This window comes from Halichoerus grypus, chromosome 3, assembly GCF_964656455.1.
Source record: "Halichoerus grypus chromosome 3, mHalGry1.hap1.1, whole genome shotgun sequence".
Taxonomy (NCBI): domain Eukaryota; kingdom Metazoa; phylum Chordata; class Mammalia; order Carnivora; family Phocidae; genus Halichoerus; species Halichoerus grypus.
The window spans coordinates 36,025,056-36,039,690 of record NC_135714.1 but is presented as its reverse complement, the minus strand read 5'-3'; positions in this window follow the sequence as shown (position 1 = coordinate 36,039,690).

Below are 14,635 nucleotides of genomic sequence, written 5' to 3'. Positions count from 1 at the left end.
TAAGCAAAGATATTTTCAATATAAACTGAAAAATAAGCAATATCCTCATGAGTGCATGCTCACATCACTATTACCTCTGAGATTCTAAAAGATGAAGTGAAATATTTGTTAGCATCTGGTGTAGTTTTCTCTCTTAGTGCATATTTTCATATTTTAGCTTATTCACTCTTTACTGACTCATGCATGCATAGAAACATTTGTTCAACATGTTAATGAGCCCCTCCTATCTACTAAGCACTGTTCTTTTGTTATAGACAGGAAATAACAACAACTAACATTTATACAATGCTTACTAAGTTTCAAGAATTATACATTTAAAATTAATTTCCAAGCCCTGAAGGATTCCACTGTTTACAAAAGGAACAGACAAACCATTGTGATTCAACATGGCATGTTAGATGGGAAGTGTTTGAAGCAAAGAAATGAGTGATTAGCTCTCTTTTGGAGGCTGATTTAGTGAAGGTTACATGAACTGTGTGTTTGTTTATTTGTTTGTTGTCTTACAAGGAAAATGAAAACATTCTCAGACTTCAAGCAGAAAAATAACATAATGTGTTTGAAGAGCATCATGTAGTTCAGTGTATTCGTTGCAGAGAATGTGGTGAGGTTACAGAAGGGAGAGAAGCTTTGTAGCTAGCTCTACCTAAGTCATTCAGTTTTTTTCCAAAACTGGTATAGCAAAAATGCCATTGGATGATCCTATAGGAATATGCCATATTCAAACTGGCATTTTAGAAAGAGCATTCTACTGGTAATATGGTAAATTTAGGTGAAAACTGGCACATGAAATCAAATGTCAACTGTTTAACCAGATGTGAACTGAAAATCATCTGAACAAAGGAAGTAGTAATAACGGGTGAGAGAAGTTGTGTAAATTTTAAAGGGTTAATGAGTTATATCTGAAGGAATTAATGATTGTTGGGAAATAGGAATGGACAAGAGTTGAAGGCCAACTATATGCCATGCACTGTTTTTAGCAGGAAAGGGAAAACAGATGAACAAAGAAGCAATAGTACAAAAAGAAAGCAAAGAGGAATATGGTAGACAGACCATATCAATAATTTTACTGAATGTAAATATACTGAACATTCCAATTAAAAGACTTTATCAAGCAGAGTACAAACAAAACATAGGCTGTATGTATGGGACTTATTTTAAATCCAAAGACACTGCCAGAGACTGGGATATTTAGATTTCATAGGTGGAAGCGATTGAGATGAAGCCAAGTTCCATAGTAAAAGTACTGAAATGGAGAATGATCAGTATAAGAAGGATGTATTTTTTTTGAAATGTATACTTGTAACTTTCTTTTAATTATTTCCTTCTATATGACTTCTTATTCAACTGGAGGCTTTGGTTGCTTTGAGGATTATTAGTAATCTAACAATAAAGGAAGAGAAGAAAGAACAGTTGTTGTTGTTCAAATATAAGATTAGGGAAAGAGTTGAAATCCATATACCTCAATCAGAGACAAGCAGAAGCCACAAGGACGGCAACTACAAAGGATCAAACCAGACTATGGCATCTTTCAACGAGGCTTGTGTCCCCCTCCCCCCATGCCTTTATCAGAGACCTTATGGAATTAATTACGTTAGAAACTTTGAAGTCCCTCACAACAACCTGATTGACACTCTTGAAATATTTACTCACTAGCCAAAGTAATGTGTCATTATATTGTTAATATAAATTGAAATTTAATTTCTAAAATATAAATAAATGATAGCACTATGTCATCAAAATAAAAATAAATTTTTTAACAACAGAATTCTGATTAAAAAATGGGCAGGGCTGGAAGTCAAAAGACATTGATTCCCGTCTTAGCCATGGTAAACGAATTCTAGAAAGTCTCTAGGCCTAAACATTCTCATTTATAATTAAGAGAATCAGATAAGAAATCCAAGGAAAGACTTTAAGTGAGCTGATTATTTATAATAAAAATTAAATGATCTAAAACACCTATGTAAATACAGTCAACTGATCTTAGACAAAGGAACAAATGGAATACAATGAAGAAAACATAGTTTTTGAACAAATGGTGCTGGAACAATGGATTTCTACCTGCAAAAAAACCTAAATCTAGACACAGTTTTTATACCTCTCACAAAAATTAACTCAAAATGTATCATAGATAAACCTAATTGTAAAAACACAAAACTTTAAAACTCCTAGAAGATAACATAGAAAATCTAGAGGACCTTGGGTTTGGCAATGACTTTTTAGATAAAACACCAAGTCAGGATCCATGAAAGAAATAATTAATAAGATGGACTTCACTAAAATTAAAAACTTCTGTTCTACAAAGACATTGTCAATAGAATGAAAAGACAAGTCACACATTGGGAGAAAATATTTGCAAAAGACATATCTGCTTAAGGACTCTTATCCAAAGTATATAAAGAACATTTAAAACTCAATAAAACAAACAACTCAATTAAATAATAGACCATAGATCAGAAGGGACAGCTCACCAAATAAGATAACAGATGACAAATAAGCATATGAAAAGGTGCTCCATATTGTATACCATCAGAGAAATGCAAATTAAAACAACAATGAGATATGTATTAGGATAGCCCAAACTCAAAACACTGACCTCACCAAATACTGGCAAGGATTTGAAAAAACAAGAACTCAAATTCATTGCTGGTTGGAATGCAAAATGGTATAGCCACTTTAGAAGACAATTTGGTAGCTTCTTATAAAAGTAAACATATTCTTACTATATGATCCCACAATCTCATCCCTTGGTATTTAAAACCAAAGGAGTTGAAAACTTATGTCCACACAACAACCCGCAAACAGATGTTTATAGCAGCTTTATTCATTATTGCTAAAACATGGAAGCAACCAAGATGTCCTTCAGTAGGTGAAGAGATAAACTGTGGTACAACCAGATTATGGAATATTATTCAGTATGAAAAAGAAATGAGGTATTAAGCCATGAAAGACAGGGAGAACACTTTTTTTCCTCCAAATTTTTATTTAAATTCCAGTTAGTTAACATAGAGTATAATATTAGTGTCAGGTGTAGAATCCAGCGATTCATCACTTACATAACAATAGTCAGTGCTCATCATAAATGCCCTCCTCAATACCCATCACCCATTTAACCCATTCCCCACCCCCACCTCCTGTCCATCAACAAACAGTTTGGTCTCTACAGTTGGGAGTCTGTTTCTTGGTTTGCCTCTTTTGTTCCCCCATGTTCATTTGTTTTGTTTCTTGAATTCCACATATGATTGAAATCATATGGTATTTGCCTTTTTCTGACTTATTTCACTTAGCGTAATACCCTTTAGCTCCATTCACATTACTGCAAATGGCAAGATTTCATTCTTTTTTATGGCTGGGTAATATTCCAGTGTGTGTGTGTGTGTGTGTGTGTGTGTGTGTGTGTGTGTGTGTACATACACCACTTATTCTTTATCCATTCATCAGTCAGTAGACATTTGGTCTCTTTCCATAGTTTGGCTATTGTTGATAATGCTGCTATAAACATTGGGGTCCATGTATCCCTTCAAATCAGTATTTTTGTATCCTTTGGTAAATACTGAATAGTGCAAATGTTGGATTGTAGGGTAGTTCTATTTTTAACTTTTTGAGGAACCTCTGTAATGTTTTCCAGAGTGCCTACACCAGTTTGCATTCCCACCAACAGTGTAAGAGGGTTCACCTTTCTCCACCTCCTCTCCAATACCTGTTGTTTCCTGTATTATTAATTTTATCCATTCTGACAGATGTGAGGTAATAGCTCATTGTGGTTTTGATTTGTATTTCCCTAATGAAATGAGTGATGTTGATCATCTTTTCATGTGTCTGTTATGGTCATCTTTATGTCTTCTTTGGAAAAATGTCTATTCAAAGGCATGGAAGAAACTTAAATTCTAGTAATGCATATTTCTTAAACTTAGTAATGCATATTACTAAGTGAAAGAAGTCTATCTGAAAAGGCTACATACTACATAATTCTAACTCAAAGACATTCTGGAAAAGGCAAAACTATGGAGAGAGTAAAAGACCCAATAGTTACCAGGGGTGAAGGGGAAGAATTGATGGATAGTCAGAATACAGGAGATTTTTAAGGCAGTGAAACTATTCTATATTATACTACAATGGTGGATATATGCCATCATACTTTTGTAAATCCATAGAATGTACAACAGCAAGAGTAAACTTAGTGTAAATTGTGTTCTTGGGTGCTAATGATGAGCCAATGTGGGTTCATTGATTGTATCAAATGTACCACTCTGGTATAAGATGTGCATAAGGAGTGAGGCTATGCATGGGTAGGAATAGGCAGTATATGGGAAATCTCTAACTTTCTGCTCAATTTTTGTGTGAATGTAAAATTGCTCAAAAAAAGTCTATTAAAAATATAAAATGGTATAAATATTCTTACAAAATAGATTTGCCAGTGTATAATTGCTTCCATTCTTTAAATTTAGAGCCTGGCATTATGTATAAATTTTGCTGTCTTTGACTATGGTTTGTCTCACTCAAATTCAGCTAGCAAACCAGAAGCCTCAACATCTTACCATTATACACAGTACAATGATATATTTTCAATTAAATATAATTAAAACTGAGGGAGAACTTTTTATTATAGAATATTTTAAACTTTATTGAGATTAGTATTATTCTGAAAAACAATTTAAAACAGAAGAGGTTTTCAAATAAATAAAACTGGGAATTTATCTAAAGAGTGCTAGAAAATCTTTTGTTTTGTTTTGTCGGGTTCATTCACATGATACCACCTCTTCATTCTCGGGTATTTTTTTATGCTAATTCTAAATATTATGACAAAGTATTATTTAAAAAAAACTTATTTTCCTTACTGCCTTATAATTTCGTTTCCATTTAATCACCAAATAATCCTGCTGTGTCTATAGAATATATTTCTCTTCTTCACTTTCAGGTTAGGGAAGAGAAGCTCAGAGACTGTCAATGATTTTCTCAAAGCCATATAATGACTACACAGAATACAAATCCAGATTTTTACACAATCTGACTTTGTCTCTGCTGAGTTCCTTCTGCTTCAGGGCTACGCTTAGGAGCTTGAGTAGACTTTCTTGTTAGGATTCCTGCCTGTATGTTAAATGTCATTTCACCATTTCTTCTTCATTTGTAAATCCTTAATGGGAAAAAGAGAGGGTGGCAGTAGGGAAAGAGAATAAAATTACTTGCAGTTGAAAGACAATAGTATTCCTTTTCCTTCTGAAATTTAGATTCAAGCCTTTTACCTTTTATTGTTCCACGAAAAAAAGAAGGAAGTAGATTAAACAATCCAAACATACTATCATCTTTTTAGAAGTTCAACACCTCACCCTTATCATGTATTATATTCTAGAACAAGAGTTTCCAAATATTTTATGATTCTGTAACCATTTCAGTAAAAAAAATCTGAGTACACACCTCAAATACATGTGTAATTGTCTATTTATAAATATTATACATGTCCTATTAAAATAAATGTTATGTATTATAAAACAAAATATCTATCTTAAAAGCTAATATTAAGTTACAGACAAATATAAGAATCTGATAGTGAATAATTCTTAAATAATGAGTGAAATGTGAATATAGATATAAATTTATAAATGCATCTGTATGTTGCTTGCTACTCAGTTGTAAACCGATAGTCTGGGAAAGTGAAACAAGGCGGTGGCAGTCAAACCTAGAGACATGTTAACTATTTAATAAAAATAAACACAGACTTGTTCATTGCTTACACGTTAGAAAGCAACAGCTACCGAATTCTAGGGGAAATAACCAAACCTTTTCTTCAAGAGCTTACACCTAAGGGTATTAAGTCCAGAACGTATGAATCTATTATAGGAATATATGATAAGCGCATATGAAAGAATCAAACATCATGCTGTGGAGATATAAAGGAATCCCAGGCTGGGAGGGGATTCTCATTCTCTCCTTTTGCCATCTCAGGTGGTGATAAGGAAATTGCTCTTTTCTTGAGGGTGAAAATGCAAACTACATCAAAGACACACAAGGCTCCTTTAGAAGGAAAGGCTGTGTTGAGAGCAATCATGGCCATTTCATAATTAAAAAGGGAACAGGAGGATGGGCTAACCTGCAGAGGAAAATATTTCTCTGCACTGACTTCTCAAAGTGTGTGCCAGGAGCCAGGGAAGGAATGGGATTAAATGCATGCAACATCACCGTTTTCCCCCTTCATTTACCATACCTCTGTTAAAGTGCCCAACATGCACCTGACCCATGCTGTTGAGGGCACTTAGGGGTTTCAAAAACTCATGTATTTCTGACTTAAAGATGGATTTATATTTTTATGTAATAAATGAATGAATATTGACATTAAAATTTTTGTACGTCTTAAAAATGAGTGTTATATTCCCTGACACAGAGATTTTGACATTTTGGCCAGGTCTGTGGTGAAAGCCGTGAATTGCCAGATGGATGAATGCATAACATCTTGACTGACAGATAATCTTTACGATCTAGATAAAATTTAACATTGAGAAAGAGAACAAGGTGCTTCTAGTTTCCTATTGATCTGAAAAAACCAGTAGAGAAATCAAATTGTGAAATACTTGTAAAGATCAGAAAAGGTCTGAAAAAGTCAGAACGCTGCTCATGGGAGGTTTCAACTACCTAAATATTGACTGTGTAACAGCTATGCAGAAAATGTAACAATGTGTTTTTTAGAGAAAAGTCCATTTGTTCATAATTTAATTTGATGAACAGCTAATCTGGCAGAAGAGAAAGAACCAGTTTGCTATATATTGTAAGGTTCACAGCCAGGAATTACTGATAAATAAATATGAAACCAGGAACTTCGATTGCATGATAATAACCATGATACAGTTTGCAATAAAGAAAAAAAAATGAGTTACAAACTTGCAGATTATAAGCGCTGTTTCATTTTCTCCCGTTCTTAGACTAAATTTGCTTCCCAGGAAAGACTGCGGCCAACTAAGCTCCTCAGTCAATTGTCTCTTTTTCCTAGTTTTGGGTGAAGTACAATGTGGAGTGGGTTAGAAAGGAAGAGGAGACAGACAAAGAGAGATTTCAAATCAAGATCTTTAGGTATGAAGTCAGTTGAATATAAAATAGAGGCAGTCTTATTAATAATTTTCCTTGGGCAGAGGTTTGTCTTGGTGCTTTCAAGCATCTTTTCTATGTTCTTCTTTGCATCTTCTCTCCAGATGCAAGCCTGATGCTCCTGGCTTTTCACATTTAGCATCTTATTAAAAAAGATACCAATGGATTGATTTATTTTGTACAAAACTGATTTGTTGTTAAGTACCCCCCTGTAAGGACATTTATATTCTAGTTTGTCAACAAAGCATTAAGCCAAAGGAAGAAAAATGTAGAAATAGATATTAGAAATTAGAACCAGAGAGAGAGAGAATAATAGCAACAAATGAAAGAAAGGAGAAATTGAATTGGAGCAGAGCTTGATTCAGGGCTGACTTGCCTAGCGGGCATCCCGGGCACCAACAAACAGAGGGCTTACTACATTGTGGGGAGTCATAAGCAACGTTACTTCTGATAAGAATGATATAAATTGAAGCTATGCTGAGATGCCATTCTTCACTTACCAGATTTGTAAATATTCCTAAATTTGGTAATATACTTTTGTCAAGGCGGTGACGGAATCAAAGACGTCAATATATTGCTGGTGGGAGCATAAATTACAATAATCTCTGTGATCAGAAATGTAGGAATAGCTATTAAAATTTCAAACACACATGTTTTTGACCAGGCAATTCTTTTTCTGGGAATTTAGTCTACATATGTGGTTGTACGTATGCAAAATGACATAAATACAAGTTTCTTTGTTGCAGCGTTGTTTGTAATACCAAAGAATCGAACCACCCAAAACACCATCAAAAGCAAAGGGTTTAAATGAATTATGATACATCCGTCTAAGGAATGATATGTGGATAAAAACCAACAAGTAAGCCACCTGTACGCTGATAAGAGCCATCCTCCAAGATATATGCTAAGTGAAAAATCATGTGCAGAACCACGTGCATAATTTACCACCTTTTGTGTACCCTGAGAGAAATTCAGGATCCGTATCTATGTTTCTTTGGCTATAAAGAAACTGAAAAGATACATAAGAATCTGTAACAGTGGTTTCCGTGTCAGGGTGGGAGGGGGAGGGATAGACAGAGGAGCAAGCAGAAAGGGAGGGGAGCTTTTCAGTGTGCACCATTTTATACTTACATATGCATATTACCTCTTAGAAAATTAAATAAAGCTTTTACCAAGTATTACTGGAATAAAATCGGAAATGTAGAACCACTTAACTTTTCCATCTGCACAAAATGTAAATTGATACAACTCCCACTGACTAAACAGTACATTTTAGTTAAAAAAAAAAAAAAAGTGTCCAAAGAAGAAGATACACTGTATTAGTCAGGGTCCAGCCAGAATAGACTAGGTTATGTTACGGTAATTAACAACCACAAAATCTTAGTATTTTACAAAACATGTTTGTATTGAGGGTCTGTTTCAGTTCTTCCCCATATTGTCTGCATCCCAGCCCAGTGTCGATGAAACTGCTCCCATCTAGGAGTCTCATACCAGAAGCAAAAGAGTGAGATGGTGAACCAGAATCTCCTAAAGCTTTCTTTCTTTTTTTTATTAAAGATTTTTATTTATTTATTTAACAGAGATAGAGAGCACAAGTAGGCAGAGCGACAGACAGAGGGAGAGGGAGAAGCAGGCTCTCCGCCGAGCAAGGAGCCCGATGCGGGGCTCGATCCCAGGACACTGGGATCATGACCCGAGCTGAAGGCAGCCGCTTAACCGACCGAGCCACTCAGGCGCCCCTCCTAAAGCTTTCTTAAAAGTGATACATATTACACCCTGCTGGGGTGCTGCCGCCCGGTGTGCCAGGCCTGGAGCGCCCTGGTGGACTGCCAGGCCCTGTGGCTGCTCATCCTGGCCCGGGACCACGGCGTCCTGCTGCCACTAGCCCACAGCTGCCTGCCCCCAGCCCGCAACGGCAGGCCCAGCCTCCTGGGCCGCTTCTGAGAGCGCCGCCGGATCGGACGCAACCTCCTCCGCAACCCCTGCGGCCAGGAAGGCCTCCGGAAATGGATGGTGCGGCACGGTGGGGACGGCTGGGTGGTGGAGGGAAACAGGTCTAATGTTTTCTAATAGATCACATCACATAGTTAAGTCCTCCAAAGTACAGAAGCATCAGTAGGAATTTATGCCTTTGAAGAAAGTGAAATCTATGCAAAAGATTATTTTTAATTGTGGATGAGCAGAGATTTCTTTAACCTACTGAATGAATAAAAGAAACTTGCATTTTAATAATCATCCCCAAATATGCAACTTTTTCTCATACTGAAATAGCTGAATGAATATAATCTATAGAATATACCTCATTAAAATTTTAAACTCCATTACTTAATTCTCTTTAATCCCTCTTCAGTTATTATCAGCCACTCTATCCCTTATTCGAATAAGTAGCATATAACATCTAGTGTAAAAATTGAATATCATTTGAATTCTGGATCTTCCTACAAAATTATATTATCTCTGACTCTTAATCAGGTAGCATCTATGTGGACTTTATTACCAATAAAAAGCAGAAACCATATTGACTCAGATAAAATCTTCCTGGGGACCAAAAAAAAAAAAAAAAAAAAAATCCTAAACAAAAAGAATATTTTTCATTTAAAATCGTCATCTAGGAAGGGCTACTTGATCATGATTTGAAAGTGGCTGAAGACTTGAATTTCATTTTAATGCCACTTCTTAAGTTGTCTATGCTGCTGTGATTGAAAGTGAGAAGTGAATGAAATTACATGACTGAAGGAGAATAAAGGTGGGGAAATGGTATGAGTTTAGGCTTAGAGGGGAGATCTAAGAAGGGATATTGAATAATGAGAAAAGCAGTCTGGCTGAAATAGAGGGATTATGATAGTAAGTATTGAGAGGCAGGTTTGGAAAAGTAAATTAGGATAAATTGTAGAGGACCTGGAAATCCAGCTAAGGATCCTGATGGAAAGGAGCAGATATGACAGGTTTTCAAATCGGAGGCTGGGAGAAGGAATGAACAAAGTAGATTGGAAGCGCATGATCGGAAACAGAGAAACCATTGCCTTATGAGCAATATTCAGGGATGACAAGGAATCTGAGTTAGACAATGTCATTATGAGGAGATACGAGAGAAGGATCAGAAGTAATGAAAACTACAAACTAACAACTTGCATAAATTAATATGAAATGAAAAGTAGAAAGGAATCTGACTGTGAAGCTGGGAAAATTGGAGGATGGGTGGCTAGGAGAAGGAGAATCCATAGGGCGAAGAAATTGAAGATCAGGCTTGAAGTAGAAAAGGTGTGTGTAGGTATACGTTTATGTGTAGAGAGAGACTTAGAAAGTTACTTTTACTAGTATTGAAATTAGATATGAGATTATACAACTTAAAATGTCAACTAGATATTTCAAGTGTGAAATTCAAATTTGAGAAAGAAAACCAAAGAAAATTTTCGCCTCCTTCCTTCTCTCTTTCCTTTCCTTCCTTCCTTCCTTCATTCCTTCCTTCCTTCCTTCCTTCCATCCCTCCTTCCTTCCTTTTCCCCTCCTTCCTTCATTCCTTCCTTCCTTCCTTCCTTCCCTCCTTCCCTCCCTCCCTCCCTCCTTCCTTCCTTCCTTCCTTCCTTCCTCTCTCCCTCCCTTCCTTTCTCCCCTGCCATCCTTTCCCCCCTCCCTTCTCCCCTCCTTTATTTTTCCCCCCTTATTATTCTGGCTGTTCTGTGTACACTTGAAAATAGTGTCATACTGCTCTTGTTGGATGAAATATTCTATATGTGTAAATGAGGTTGACTTGGTTGATAGTGATGTTCATACCCTTTATTTCTCTTGAATTGTTTGTGTGAGTGTGTGCATGCAAAAAAAAAAAAATGTTATAAGAATATTAGGTACAGAAATGGGTAGGTTTATAATACCTTGATTAATTCCTGCTTTATTAATATGAAATGACCTTGTTTATGCTGTTATATTCTTTGCCCTGAAATCTACTTTGTCTGATATTAATGTAACCACTTCAGCTTTTTTAAAAATTAGTATTAGCATAATTTATCTTTTTCCATCCTTTCCCTTTTAATTGATTTGTGTCTCTATTTTTGACATGAATTTTTTAAGGCAGCATATGGTTGAGTCTTGCCTTTTTTTTTTTTTTTAAGATTTATTTATTTGAGAGGGGCAGTGGAGGGACAAAGAGAGACACAGAATCCTGGAACAGACTTCCCGCTGATCATGGAGCCAGGCAGGGGCTCTATCTCACCCCCCTGGGCATGACCTGAGCCAAAACCAAGAGTTGGCTGTTTAACCTACGGAGCCACCCAGGTGCCCAATTCTTGCCTTTTTTTATTCAGTCTGACAAACATAATTGGTATGTTTAGTTTATTTACTTTTAGCGTGGTTATTGATATTTTGATATTGTCAGATTGTCAGATTTAAATTTAACACTTCAGTATTTGTTTTATATTTGTCTTTTCTGTTCATTTTTCTTTTTCTTCTTTTTCATCCTTCTTTTAGATTATATTTTTATGATTCCAGTGGTTACTTAAGGGTTTAAAGTATATACTTTTAACTTATAATCTATTTTCCTTGTATACCATATCACTTCAATTAAATCTACAAATTTCTAATAGTATACTATCATTTTTCTCATTCTAGCAATTATGATATTTTTGTGTATGTTATAAACCTCAGATTCTATTGTTATTTCCTGTTATTAAATAGTTAATTCTTTAAAGAGCTTTTTGGAAAGAAAAAAATATATATGTTTACTCACATACTTAACATTTCAAGTGCTCTTCATTGCCTGGTGTAGTTCCAGATTTCTATCTGCTACCGTATTTCTTCTGCATTAAGTACTTATTTTAAGATTTCTTTTAAGGGCGCCTGGGTGGCTCGGTCAGTTAAGCCTTTGACTCTATTTTGGCTCAGGTCATGATCTCAGAGTTGTGAAATCAAACCCTGCATCTGGGTCTGCATTCAGCAGGGAGTCTGCTTATGATTCTCTTTCTCCCTCCCCGTCTTCTCCTCCCCGCAACGTGCTCACACACACTCTTTCTCTCTCTGAAATGAATAAATAAATCTCTAAAAAAAAAAATTTCTTGTAATGTCCTCTGCTGGAGATGAATTATTTCAATTCTTGTATGTCTGAAAAAGTCTTGATTTCACCTTCATTTTTAAGAATATTTTCTCTGGATGTAGAATTATCATTTGATTCCTTTTGTTTGTATTTAATACTCTAAGGATGTTTTTCTCTCTTCTGTCCTACATTGTTTATCATGAGAAATCTTTTGTCATCTTTGCTTTCCTACATGTAACAATTTTTTTTCTTGGTTGTTCTTCAGATTATTTTTCTTTGTGATTGGTTTTAAGCAATTGATTAGAACGTGCCTTGGAGTATTTCATTGTTGTTCTTTTCATGTTTCTTGTATTTGGAGCCTGTTGACTCTGATAAAATTTGAGGCTATTATTTCAACAAACATTTTTATAATTTTCTTTCCCTCTTTTGGAGACTCAAATTCCCTGTAGATTAAGTTATGCAGAGTTGTACCATAGCTTCCAGATGCTCTGTTTATTGTTTTAAGTCTTTTTTTTCCCCCCTGTATTTCAATTTTGGTAGTTTCTATTGCCATGATGTCAAGTTAACTAACTTAATTTCTGCAATATCTTATCCTTCTTTTATCCTATCCAGTGCACTTTTCATATCAGTTTTATATAGTTTCCATCTCTATTTGGCTCTTTTTAAAAAATATCTTCCATGTCTCTACTTAGGATATTTAATCATTCTCCTGGGTTTTTGAATGTGTGGAATATAGTTATAATTTAACTGTGTTATGATGCGTTCCTGATAATTCTAACAGTTCTTTCAGTTCTGAGTTGGTTTGGATTCACCAATTATTCTCCTCATTATGAGTCGTATTTTCCTGCTTCTTTCCATGCTTGATAATTTTTTTTAGATGCAAGACATTGTTAATTTTGCCTTGTTGAGTGCAATACTGCCTGGATGCTAAGTATTTTCGTAGTCATATACATTTTCTTGAACATTTTTCTTGGACTTAAGTTATTTGTAAATAATTTAAGTCTTTTTGTTCTTCTTTCATTTATTTATTTTTTAGGTGGGACAAGAACGGTAATTAGCCTAGGGCTCATTCCCCCCCTTGACTGACAAAAGGTCCTTCTGGGTATACAACTAGTTCTGCATGAAGTATGATGTTGTACCATCTGAGCTTTAGGTACTGTCTTTTAATCCGTTTGGGTGGTTCTTTACGTGGCCTCTCACAGTTTCTCACACATGTGCTGAACAGTGCTCTGCATAATACTGCAAAAAGACTTGCTGCAGGTCTTCAGAGTTCTTTCTCTGTTCAGCTCTAAACTTATAAGTATTCTTCTAAGTATTCTTCCCTGCTGCCTAAAGTTGCCCTTGTCTCCTTGACTATCAGTTCTGTCTCAGGGGATCCACCAGTCTCTCCTCGGTTTTCCCTTTCCTGCACCACAGCCTGGAAACGTTCTCAGACAAATATACCTAATAATTGTTGAGCTTATTTCATTTGTTTCTTATGAGAGTAAGATGTCTTTATTGCCCAATGCCCAGGGTCCTGAATACAGTTGCTCTATACATCTTGTCTGGTTGTTTGTTTTCTTCAGGTAGATTAGTAAAATCCTTGTATGATAAGTCTCTTTTATCTAGAAGTGGAAGCCTCTTGGTTTTAAGTAATGGAAACTCACAGAAGGAAACGATTAAAAACTGAATGCATAAGAACACAGCACAGACCTTGAAACTAGACTTCTTGATTTTAAATCCTAGCTCCACCTGTGTAACATTAGACAATTTTCTTCAATCTCTATGATTCATTCACCTCAGGTGTAAAATAAGAGTGATAAAAGTAACCACTTCACTAATTTAGTATGAGGACTAAATCAGTTAGTATATATGAAGTGCTTAGAACACTGCCTGTCTCATGGCAAACCCTCAATAAATACTCGTTATTATCATATTAGTTGTAGCAGTAAAGGAGCTTTTTTTATTAGTATTACCAGAAGAAGAGTGTCCAATAAGGCTCTTCAAGGAACTGGAGAGAGGAAATGGATATGCATCAGTAACCAAGGTTACTGTTCTTTTTTTCTCTCCAACAATGGATGTACCTCATCTATGTTTTTCTCAGTTTCTTCTTCATTCTGATCTTTCCCTCTATAAACCAACTTTCTCTGCTTCTCCTAGTGATTCTGGTTAAACACTCTTTACCTGAATCGCTGAGTTTCTATGTAGTAATGCCAAGATATTAACTAGCATTTTTGACTCTATTGGAAAAATACACATGACTGACTAGGTAGGAAGAGAACTTTAGAAAATGCATTATTTGGGTTACAGAGGTATTTACTATAGGGACAAGGTTCCATTAAGAATCAAAGAACCCACTCACATGTCTGAATTTGTGTGTAGGGGGCTGAAATAGGCTGAAATACTCGTCTTCAGAGATTTTGGTTTCCTTCAGAGATATAGAGATCTCAAAGACATAAGATTTAAGGGCTGTAAAAGAACAAGGCTTTGCAGGTGGTGAATTGGGAATAATCTGGAAGCAAAGTTCCCAGAGGTGGGCTTTCTATCTAGTTAACA